Source organism: Coregonus clupeaformis, chromosome 40, assembly GCF_020615455.1.
Source record: "Coregonus clupeaformis isolate EN_2021a chromosome 40, ASM2061545v1, whole genome shotgun sequence".
Classification (NCBI taxonomy): Eukaryota; Metazoa; Chordata; class Actinopteri; order Salmoniformes; family Salmonidae; genus Coregonus; species Coregonus clupeaformis.
In genome coordinates, this window is record NC_059231.1 from 34184315 (window position 1) to 34196528 (window position 12214).

Here is a 12214-nt window from a genome sequence, read left to right on the forward strand (position 1 = left end):
ATTGAGAATTTTTTCCCCAGACAATCACATTGTAGGATTTTTTATGAATTTATTTGCAAATTATGGTGGAAAATAAGTATTTGGTCACCTACAAACAAGCAAGATTTCTGGCTCTCACAGACCTGTACCTTCTTCTTTAAGAGGCTCCTCTGTCCTCCACTCGTTACCTGTATTAATGGCACCTGTTTGAACTTGTTATCAGTATAAAAAACACCTGTCCACAACCTCAAACAGTCACACTCCAAACTCCACTATGGCCAAGACCAAAGAGCTGTCAAAGGACACCAGAAACAAAATTGTAGACCTGCACCAGGCTGGGAAGACTGAATCAGCAATAGGTAAGCAGCTTGGTTTGAAGAAATCAACTGTGGGAGCAATTATTAGGAAATGGAAGACATACAAGACCACTGATACTCTCCCTCGCAAGATCTCACCCCGTGGGGTCAAAATGATCACAAGAACGGTGAGCAAAAATCCCAGAACCACACGGGGGGACCTAGTGAATGACCTGCAGAGAGCTGAGACCAAAGTAACAAAGCCTACCATCAAAATAAAATAAAATAAAATAAAATAAAATGTATTGGTCACATACGCCGAATACAACAGGTGCAGACATTACAGTGAAATGCTTACTTACAGCCCTTAACCAACAGTGCATTTATTTTTTACAAATTTATTTTAAAAATAAAACAACAACAAAAAAAGTGTTGAGAGAAAAAAGAGCAGAAGTAAAATAAAGTGACAGTAGGGAGGCTATATATACAGGGGGGTACCGTTGCAGAGTCAATGTGCGGGGGCACTGGCTAGTTGAGGTAGTTGAGGTAATATGTACATGTGGGTAGAGTTAAAGTGACTATGCATAAATAATTAACAGAGTAGCAGCAGCGTAAAAAGGATGGGGTGGGGGGACAGTGCAAATAGTCCGGGTAGCCATGATTAGCTGTTCAGGAGTCTTATGGCTTGGGGGTAGAAGCTGTTGAGAAGTCTTTTGGACCTAGACTTGGCACTCCGGTACCGCTTGCCGTGCGGTAGCAGAGAGAACAGTCTATGACTAGGGTGGCTGGAGTCTTTGACAATTTTGAGGGCCTTCCTCTGACACCGCCTGGTATAGAGGTCCTGGATGGCAGGAAGCTTGGCCCCAGTGTATGTACTGGGCCGTACGCACTACCCTCTGTAGTGCCTTGTGGTCGGAGGCCAAGCAGTTGCCATACCAGGCGGTGATGCAACCAGTCAGGATGCTCTCGATGGTGCAGCTGTAGAATTTTTTTGAGGATCTGAGGACCCATGCCAAATCTTTTCAGTCTCCTGAGGGGGAATAGGCTTTGTCGTGCCCTCTTCACGACTGTCTTGGTGTGTTTGGACCATGATAGTTTGTTGGTGATGTGGACACCAAGGAACTTGAAGCTCTCAACCTGTTCCACTACAGCCCCGTCGATGAGAATGGGGGCGTGCTCAGTCCTCTTTTTTTCCTGTAGTCCACAATCATCTCCTTTGTCTTGGTCACGTTGAGGGAGAGGTTGTTGTCCTGGCACCACACGGCCAGGTCTCTGACCTCCTCCCTATAGGCTGTCTCATCGTTGTCGGTGATCAGGCCTACCACTGTTGTGTCGTCGGCAAACTTAATGATGGTGTTGGAGTCGTGCCTGGCCATGCAGTCATGGGTGAACAGAGAGTACAGGAGGGGACTGAGCACGCACCCCTAAGGGGCCCCCGTGTTGAGGATCAGTGTGGCAGATGTGTTGTTACCTACCCTTACCACCTGGGGGTGGCCCGTCAGGAAGTCCAGGATCCAGTTGCAGAGGGAGGTGTTTAGTCCAAGGATCCTTAGCTTAGTGATGAGCTTTTAGGGCACTATGGTGTTGAATGCTGAGCTGTAGTCAATGAATAGCATTCTCACGTAGGTGTTCCTCTTGTCCAGGTGGGAAAGGGCAGTGTGGAGTGCAATAGAGATTGCATCATCTGTGGATCTGTTGGGGCGGTATGCAAATTGGAGTGGGTCTAGGGTTTCTGGGATAATGGTGTTGATGTGAGCCATGACCAGCCTTTCAAAGCATTTCATGGCTACAGACGTCAGTGCTACGGGTCGGTAGTCATTTAGGCAGGTTATCTTAGAGTCCTTGGGCACGGGGACTATAGTGGTCTGCTTGAAACATGTTGGTATTACAGACTCAGTCAGGGACATGTTGAAAATGTCAGCGAAGACACTTGCCAGTTGGTCAGCACATGCTCGGAGTACACGTCCTGGTAATCCGTCTGGCCCTGCGGCCTTGTGAATGTTGACCTGCTTAAAAGTCTTACTCACATCGGCTACGGAGAGCGTGATCACATAGTCATCCGGAACAGCTGGTGCTCTCATGCATGCTTCAGTGTTGCTTGCCTCGAAGCGAGCATAGAAGTGGTTTAGCTCGTCTGGTAGGCTTGTGTCACTGGGCAGCTCGCGGCTGTGCTTCCCTTTGTAGTCTGTAATAGTTTTCAAGCCCTGCCGCATCCGACGAGCGTCAGAGCCAGTGTAGTACGATTCAATCTTAGTCCTGTATTGACTCTTTGCCTGTTTGATGGTTCGTCGGAGGTCATAGCGGTATTTCTTATAAGCGTCCGGGTTAGAGTCCCGTTCCTTGAAAGCGGCAGCTCTACCCTTTAGCTCAGTGCGGATGTTTCCTGTAATCCATGGCTTCTGGTTGGGGTATGTACGTACGGTCACTGTGGGGACGACATCATCGATGCACTTATTGATGAAGCCAGTGATTGATGTGGTGTACTCCTCAATGCTGTCTGAAGAATCCCGGAACATGTTCCAGTCTGTGCTAGCAAAACAGTCCTGTAGCTTAGCATCTGCGTCATCTGACCACTTTTTTATTAACTGAGTCACTGGTGCTTCCTGCTTTAGTTTTTGCTTATAAGCAGGAATCAGGAGGATAGAGTTATGGTCAGATTTGCCAAATGGAGGGCGAGGGAGAGCTTTGTATGCGTCTCTGTGTGTGGAGTAAAGGTGGTCTAGAGTTTTTTTCCTCTGGTTGCACATTTAACATGCTGGTAGAAATTAGGTAGAACGGATTTAAGTTTCCCTGCATTAAAGTCCCCGGCCACTAGGGAGCGCTGCATCTGGATGAGCGTTTTCCTGTTGATTTATGGCCTTGTACAACTCATTCAGTGCAATCTTAATGCCAGCATTGGTTTGTGGTGGTAAATAGACAGCTATGAAAAATATAGATGAAAACTCTCTTGGTAAATAGTGTGGTCTACAGCTTATCATAAGATACTCTACCTCAGGCGAGCAAAACCTAGAGACTTCCTTAGTATTTGATTTTGTGCACCAGCTGTTGTTTACAAATATACACAGACCGCCATCCCTTGTCTTACCGGAGTCAGCCGTTCTATCCTGCCGATGTAGCGTATAGCCCGCTAGCTGTATGAAATATAATGTCGTCGTTCAGCCACGACTCGGTGAAACATAAGATATTACAGGTTTTAATGTCCCGTTGGTAGGATAACCGTAAACTTAAGTCGTCCAATTTATTTTCAAATGATTGAACGTTGGCTAATAGGATTGATGGAAGAGGCAGTTTACTTGCTCGCCGTCGGATCCTTACAAGGCACCCCGATCTACGTCCACTATATCTCCGTCTCTTCCTCACGCGAATGACGGGGATTTGGGCCTTGTCGGGTGTCTGTATGATATCCTTCGCGGCCGCCTCGTTGAAGAAAAAATCTTCGTCCAATACGAGGTGAGTAATCGCTGTCCTGATATCCAGAAGCTCTTTTTGGTTATAAAAGACGATGGCAGAAACATTATGTACAAAATAAATTACAAATAACGCGGAAAAACACATAATAGTACAATTGATTAGAGGGCTGTAAAACGGCAGCCATCTTCTCCGGCGCTGTTCTATATATCAGTAACACACTACGCCGCCAGGGACTCAAATCCTGCAGTGCCAGACGTGTCCCCTTGCTTAAGCCAGTACATGTCCAGGCCCGTCTGAAGTTTGCTAGAGTGCATTTGGATGATCCAGAAGAGGATTGGGAGAATGTCATATGGTCAGATGAAACCAAAATAGAACTTTTTGGTAAAAACTCAACTCGTCGTGTTTGGAGGACAAAGAATGCTGAGTTGCATCCAAAGAACACCATACCTACTGTGAAGCATGGGGGTGGAAACATCATGCTTTGGGGCTGTTTTTCTGCAAAGGGACCAGGACGACTGATCCGTGTAAATGAAAGATGAATGGGGCCATGTATCGTGAGGTTTTGAGTGAAAACATCCTTCCATCAGCAAGGACATTGAAGATGAAACGTGGCTGGGTCTTTCAGCATGACAATGATCCCAAACACACCGCCCGGGCAACGAAGGAGTGGCTTCGTAAGAAGCATTTCAAGGTCCTGGAGTGGCCTGGCCAGTCTCCAGATCTCAACCCCATAGAAAATCTTTGGAGGGAGTTGAAAGTCTGTGTTGCCCAGCGACAGCCCCAAAACATCATTGCTCTAGAGGAGATCTGCATGGAGGAATGGGCCAAAATACCAGCAACAGTGTGTGAAAACCTTGTGAAGACTTACAGAAAACGTTTGACCTGTGTCATTGCCAACAAAGGGTATATAACAAACTATTGAGAAACTTTTGTTATTGACCAAAAACTTATTTTCCACCATAATTTGCAAATAAATTCATAAAAAATCCTACAATGTGATTTTCTGGATTTTTTTTTCTCATTTTGTCTGTCATAGTTGACGTGTACCTATGATGAAAATTACAGGCCTCTCTCATCTTTTTAAGTGGGAGAACATGCACAATTGGTGGCTGACTAAATACTTTTTTTCCCCACTGTAAGAGCATATGGCAATAAACAGTTATAATTGTAACGCCCAAAACCCAAAAAGAGATACAGTGGCTTGCGAAAGTATTCAACCCCCTTGGCATTATTCCTATTTTTTTTGCCTTACAACCTGGAATTAAAATTGATATTTTGGGGGGGTTTGTATCATTTGATTTACACAACATGCCTACCACTTTGAAGATGCAAAATATTTTTTATTGTGAAACAAACAAGAAATAAGACAAAAAAACAGAAAACTTGAGCGTGCATAACTATTCACCCCATGTCACGGTCTGATCGAGAGAACTCTTGTTGGTTGGGTCAGGGTGTGAGTTTCTGTTGAATTCTATGTTATTGTATTTCTAGTTTGTAGATCTAGTTTGAGATTTCTATGTTTGGCCGGGTAAGATTCCCAATCAGAGGCAGCTGTCGCTCGTTGTCTCTGATTGGGGTTCATACTTAGGTAGCCTGGTTGCCTACCTTAATTGTGGGATCTTGACTTGTGTTTGGTTTGTTTGTGCATAGCCATTGTGAGCATCACGTTACGTTGCTTTTGTTGTTTTTGTCGAGTGTTTATTTCGTTCTAATAAACATGTACGCATACCACGCTGCACCTTGGTCTGACCCGTCTCTCAACGATCGTGACAGAAGATCCCACCAAACAAGGACCAAGCAGCGTGCCCAGGAGCAGCAGACACCCTGGACACAGGTGGGAAAGACATTTTGGACTTGGGAGGAGATATTGGCTGGTAGAGGACCCTGGGCGAAGGAGGAAGCGCAGGCAGGAGAGTAGAAACGGTGACTCAAAAGGACTCTGTCACGAAGAAAGCCCGAGAAGCAGCCCCAATAAAAAAATTGGGGGGGCACACGGGGTGGACGACGAGGCAGCAGTAGGCCGTGAAAGGGCTGACTGTAGAGGAGGAGGCCGCTATTTTAGAGGTCCTCCAAGACCTGCGGATCGACAGTTTAGGAGAGGAGGCCACCACATTACGGGGGCTGATATGGAGAATAGAGCAGGAGAGCTCCCTTAAAGAGGAGGCACTGCAGGAGGCCCGTAGGGAGAAGGAAGTAGTGGAGGCACGGAGAGAGGAGCTGGTCAGGCAACAAAAGGAGCGTGTGTTCATTGAGGAACCTAGGTATGCGGAGATACGCATGCGCAAGTATGCGGAGATGTCGCCAGTGCGCATTCAGAGCCCAGTGCGTCCTGTGCCAACGCCCCGCACGTGTCGTGCGAAAGTGGGCATCCAGCCAGGACGGGTTGTGCCGGCTCAACGCTCCTGGTCTCCAGTGCGCCTCCATGGTACAGTATATCCTTCGCCAGTCCTACGCACTGTGTCGCCAGTGCACGTTCACAGCCCAGTGCTTCCTGTGCCAGCGCAAAGCACGTGCCGTGCGAAAGTGGGCATCCAGCCAGGACGGGTTGTGCCAGCTCTAAGCTCCAGACCTCCAGTGCGCCTCCAGAGCCTGGTACGGCCCGTGCCTGTTCCCACCAAACCAGTGGTGCGTGTATCCAGTCCGGCACGGCCCGTGCTTGCTCCTTGCACCAAACTAGTGGTGCATGTCTCCAGCCTGGTATGGACTGTACCTGCTCCCCGCACCAAACCAGTGGTGCGCGTATCCAGTCCAGTTCGGCCCGTACCTGCTCTCCGCACCAAACCAGTGGTGCGTGTTGCCTGCCTGGTATGCCCCGTTCTGCTCCCCGCATCAAACCAGTGGTGCGCGTATCCAGTCCAGTACGGCCCGTACCTGCTCCCCGCACCAAACCAGTGGTGCGCCTATCCAGTCCGGTACGGCCCGTACCTGCTCCCTGCACCAAACCAGTGGTGCATGTCGCCAGCCCGGTACGCCCCGTACCTGCTCCCCGCACCAAACCAGTGGTGCGTGTATCCAGTCCAGCACGGCCCGTGCCTGCTCCTCGCACCAAACCAGTGGTGCATGTCTCCAGTCCGGCACGACCCGTGCCTGCTCCTCGCACCAGACCAGTGGTGCATGTTCCCAGTCCAGCTCCGGTCAGCTGTTCAACTCCGGAGCCAGAGCAGTCCGCTCCACCGGTGCCCAGTCCAGCTCCGGTCAGCGGATAAACTCCGGAGCCAGAGCAGTCTGCTCCACCGGTGCCGAGTCCAGCTCCGGTCAGCGGCTCCACTCCGGAGCCAGAGTAGTCCGCTCCACCGGTGCCCAGTCTAGCTCCGGTCAGCGGCTCCACTCCGGAGCCAGAGCAGTCCACTCCACCGGGGTCCAGTTCAGCTCCGGTCAGCGGCTCCACTCCAGACCCAGAAGTCAGCCCCTCTCCAGGGTCGGGGTCTCCCACACCAGGGTCCAGACAGGGCTTGGTGCATCGTGGGAAGATTGCCGAACCAGGCCCAGACGTCAGCCCCTCTCCAGGTTCGGGGTCTCCCACACCAGGGTCCAGACAGGGCTTGGTGCATCGTGGGAGGAAGGAGAGGGGAAGTATCGCGCCGAGGTCCAGACCAGACCAGGGGCGCAACGGGGAGGCAAAGAGAGAGCGGTCGTCACGCCCGGAGCCGGAGCCACCTCCGAGGCTGAGTGCCCACCTGGACCCTCCCCTAATAAGTCAGGTTGGTGCGGCCGGAGTACGCACCTGATTGAGAGAACTCTTGTTGTTTGGGTTAGGCTGTGAGTTTCTGTTTAAGTATATTTCTAGGTTGTAGATCTAGTTTGAGATTTCTATGTTTGGCCGGGTGTGATTCCCAATCAGAGGCAGCTGTCGCTCGTTGTCTCTGATTGGGGTTAATACTTAGGTAGCCTGGTTGCCTACCTTAGTTGTGGGATATTGACTCATGTTTGGTTTGTTTGTGTATAGCCATTGTGAGCTTCACGTTACTTTGCTTTTGTTGTTTTTGTCGAGTGTTTATTTCGTTCTAATAAACATGTACGCATACCACACTGCACCTTGGTCTGACCCGTCTCTCAACGATCGTGACACCCCACCAAAATCAATACTTTGTAGAGCCACCTTTTGCAGCAATTACAGCTGCAAGTCTCTTGGGGTATGTCTCTATAAGCTTGGCACATCTAGCCACTGGGACTTTTGCCCATTCTTCAAGGCAAAACTGCTCCAGCTCCTTCAAGTTGGATGGGTTCCGCTGGTGTACAGCAATCTTTAAGTGATACCACAGATTCTCAATTGGATTGATGTCTGGGCTTTGACTAGGTCATTCCAAGACATTTAAATGTTTCCCCTTAAACCACTCGAGTGTTGCTTTAGCAGTATGCTTAGGATCATTGTCACGCTGGAAGGTGAACCTCTGTCCCAGTCTCAAATCTCTGGAAGACTGAAACCGGTTTCCCTCAAGAATTTCCCTGTATTTAGCGCCATCCATGATTCCTTCAATTCTGACCAGTTTCCCAGTCCCTGCCGATAAAAAACATCCCCACAGCATGATGCTGCCACCACCATGCTTCACTGTGGGGATGGTGTTCTCTGGGTGATGAGAGGTGTTGGGTTTGCGCCAGACATAGCGTTTTCCTTGATGGCCAAAAAACTCAATTTTAGCCTCATCTGACCAGAGTACCTTCTTCCATATGTTTGGGGAGTCTCCCACATGCCTTTTGGCGAACACCAAACGTGTTTGCTTATTTTTTTCTTTAAGCATTGGCTTTTTTCTGGACACTCTTCCGTAAAGCCCAGCTCTGTGGAGTGTACAGCTTAAAGTGGTCCTATGGACATATACTCCAATCTCCACTGTGGAGCTTTGCAGCTTCTGCAGGGTTATCTTTGGTCGCTTTGTTGCCTCTCTGATTAATGCCCTCCTTGCCTGGTCCGTGAGTTTTGGGGGCGGTCCTCTCTTGGCAGGTTTGCTGTGGTGCCATATTCTTTCCATTCTTTAATAATGGATTTAATGGTGCTCCGTGGGATGTTCAAAGTTTTGATATTTTTTTATAACCCAACCCTGATCTGTACTTATCCACAACTTTGTCCCTGACCTGTTTGGAGAGCTCTTTGGTCTTCATGGTGCCGCTTGCTTAGTGGTGCCGCTTTCTTAGTGGTGTTGCAGACTCTGGGTTCTTTCAGAACAGGTGTATATATACTGAGATCATGTGACACAGATTGCACACAGGTGAACTTTATTTAACTTCTGAAGGTAATTGGTTGTGACAGATATTATTTAGGGGCTTCATAGCAAAGGGGGTGAATACATATGCACAAACCACTTTTCCGTTATTCATTTTTTAGAATTTTTTGAAACAAGTTATTTGTTTCATTTCACTTCACCAATTTTGACTATTTTGTTTTTTGACTATTTTGTGTATGTCCATTACATGACATCCACATAAAAATCTATTTAAATTACAGGTTGTAATGCAACAAAATAGGAAAAACGCCAAGGGGGGTGAATACTTTTGCAAGGCGTTGTACATGTCTAAACAAATGACTCCGCTATGCAAGTAATTATTTCAATAGAAAGTTTATGATGTCACTGCAACAACTGTTGATAGACGTAGCTGGTAAATTCGCTCCGGCTATCTACTCTGATTTCAGAGCACTCTTGTCTGAGTGTGCCAGAGTGCAGAATAACTGGCGAATTGACGAACGCTCAACACCCGTTGAATATGGCCAGTGTCAGTAAACATTGCCAAAAAGCGTAATACAATTTTTGCCAGCAGCACAGTCGCAGTCACCAATGCTCTGGATAACATAAAAACAACCTAACCAGCTCTGCTAGGGTGAGTAAAATGATCAGAGTGTGCTGATCTCTCATTTGTGTCTGGAAGTAGCTTGCAAGCTAGCCAATGTTAGCCAGTAAGCTTGGGTGCTTGACTGCTGTTGTTATGTCAGAATGCTCGGATCAACCTTACTCTTCTGTGAAAGAATCCAGTGTGTGCTCTTAACGCTCCGAGAGTGAAACACTCTGAATTTACTAATGGACAATCTGACAACACTCTGAGTTTACGAACGCCAAGAGCACACTCTGGCACTCCAGATTAAATTCATGAACACACCCGTAGCATAAGCCAGGCTTTCGTCTTGAAATCTTTGGTTGTTTAGTACATAGCCTCACATGTGAATCCTTAAAGAGATGGGTGGGGCTAAAGCTTAAAAGGGTGTGAACGATGCTGAATGGGTGTAGACAAAGAAGAGCTCTCCAGTAGGTACCAAAACATTCAAGGTTACAAGTTTATCAACTTTCAAAGCAGAATTACTTTCCCATTGTTTCACAACTGTAGTGTATGATATACCATTTTCTAGCGCTGAGTCTCTACTTTTATCCAATGTAAAAAAAAAATTGCTACATAAGACCGAATCGAGCCGGTCGGTCACATATTTAGTTCATTTAGCAGACGCTTTTATAACACCATAGTGCTATCAGACTTTTGATTCCAATGGGGGCCACAAAATCTGAACCACTGTATATTGTTTTTATAGAAACTTATTTTGTATTTTAAAATGTAAATGTAAATGTAAAAATGTAAATGTATTTTGAAAATACAAAATGACAGTATTTTGAAAATACAAAATACATTGGAGTGTATTTCAGCCCAGTGTATTTTAAATGACAAAATGCTCAGAAGTTATTAAAATACATATTTAAAATACAGTAACACAAATACTGCCCATCTCTCTTGATGTCCCAAATGGCACCCTATTCCCTATATAGTGTACTACTCAAATGTTGTGCACTAAAATAGGGAAAAGGATGCCATTTGGGACGCAGTTCTGTTTACATGGGGGAAGAGGATAAAGAGTCCAGGTAAATCACTGCTCCAGCAATACTACAATCCCACTACAGTGGTGTGTGTGTGTGTGTGTGTGTGTGTGTGTGTGTGTGTGCGTGCGTGCAAACACACAGGAGAGCTTATACAGTAATGAGATAATTTCACCATGATCCACAACATGCACTAATATCATTACATTAGCTAGGTGTTTGTTAGCCTGTCTGATTGCCTTGAAGGCCACTTTCACCATTCTAATCTTAATCTAGTCACTTTAATCTAGTCACTTTAAAAATCACTTGTACACACATTCTTAAAAATGCATTGTTGGTTAAGGGCTTGTAAGTAAGCATTTCACTGTAAGGTCTACACCTGTTGTATTCGCCGCATGGCAAATACATTTTGGCTGTTGTGTACAATTCACAATAAGCAGAGTCCCAATGAAGAGTACAGCTCTAGCTTGTCATCTCAGTCATTTCAATTGCTGCTTGACATATCAATAACAACACTACAGAAATAACCACACATTCCAGTGCCCTAGAGAGAGACAGAGATAGAGCGAGAAAGCGAAAAAGTATATAGAGATGGTCGATGGTCTTGTAGCCCATTCCAGCCTTGTGTAGGTCTACAATCTTGTCCCTGACATCCTTGGAGAGCTCTTTGGTCTTGGCCATGGTGGAGAGTTTGGAATCTGATTGATTGATTGCTTCTGTGAACAGGTGTCTTTTATACAGGTAACAAACTGAGATTAGGAGCACTCCCTTTAAGAGTGTGCTCCTAATCTCAGCTCGTTACCTGTATAAAGGACACCTGGGAGCCAGAAATCTTTCTGATTGAGAGGGGGTCAAATACTTATTTCCCTCATTAAAATGCAAATCAATTTATAACATTTTTGACATGCGTTTTTCTGGATTTTGTTGTTGTTATTCTGTCTCTCACTGTTCAAATAAACCTACCATTAAACTTATAGACTGGTCTTTGTCAGTGGGCAAACGTACAAAATCAGCAAGGGATCAAATACTTTTTTCCCTCACTGTACAAGCTTGGCACATCTGTATTTGGGGAGTTTCTCCCATTCTTCTCTGCAGATCCTCTCAAGCTCTGTCAGGTTGGATGGGGAGCATCGCTGCACAGCTATTTTCAGGTCTCTCCAGAGATGTTAGATCGGGTTCAAGTCCGGGCTCTTGCTGGGCCACTCAAGGACATTCAGAGACTTGTTCCAAAGCCACTCCTGTGTTGTCTTGGCTGTGTGCTTAGGGTCATTGTCCTGTTGGAAGGTGAACCTTCGCCCCAGTCTGAGCTCCTGAGCACTCTGGAGCAGGTTTTCATCAAGGATCTCTCTGTACTTTGCTCCGTTCATCTTTCCCTCGATCCTAACTAGTCTCCCAGTCCCTGCCACTGAAAAACATCCCCTCTGCATGATGCTGCTACCAACATGCTTCACCGTATGGCTGGTTCCAGGTTTCCTCCAGATGTGACGCTTGGCATTCAGGGCAAAGAGTTCCATCTTGATTTCATCAGACCAGAGAATCTTGTTTCTCATGGTCTGAGAGTTCTTTAGGTGCCTTTTGGCAAACTCCAAGCGTGCTGTCATATGCCCTTTACTGAGGAGTAGCTTCCGTCTGCCAACTCTATCATAAAGGCCTGATTGGTGGAGTGCTGCAGAGATGGTTGATCTTCTAGAAGGTTCTTGCATCTCCACAGAGGAACTCTAGACCTCTGCCAGAGTG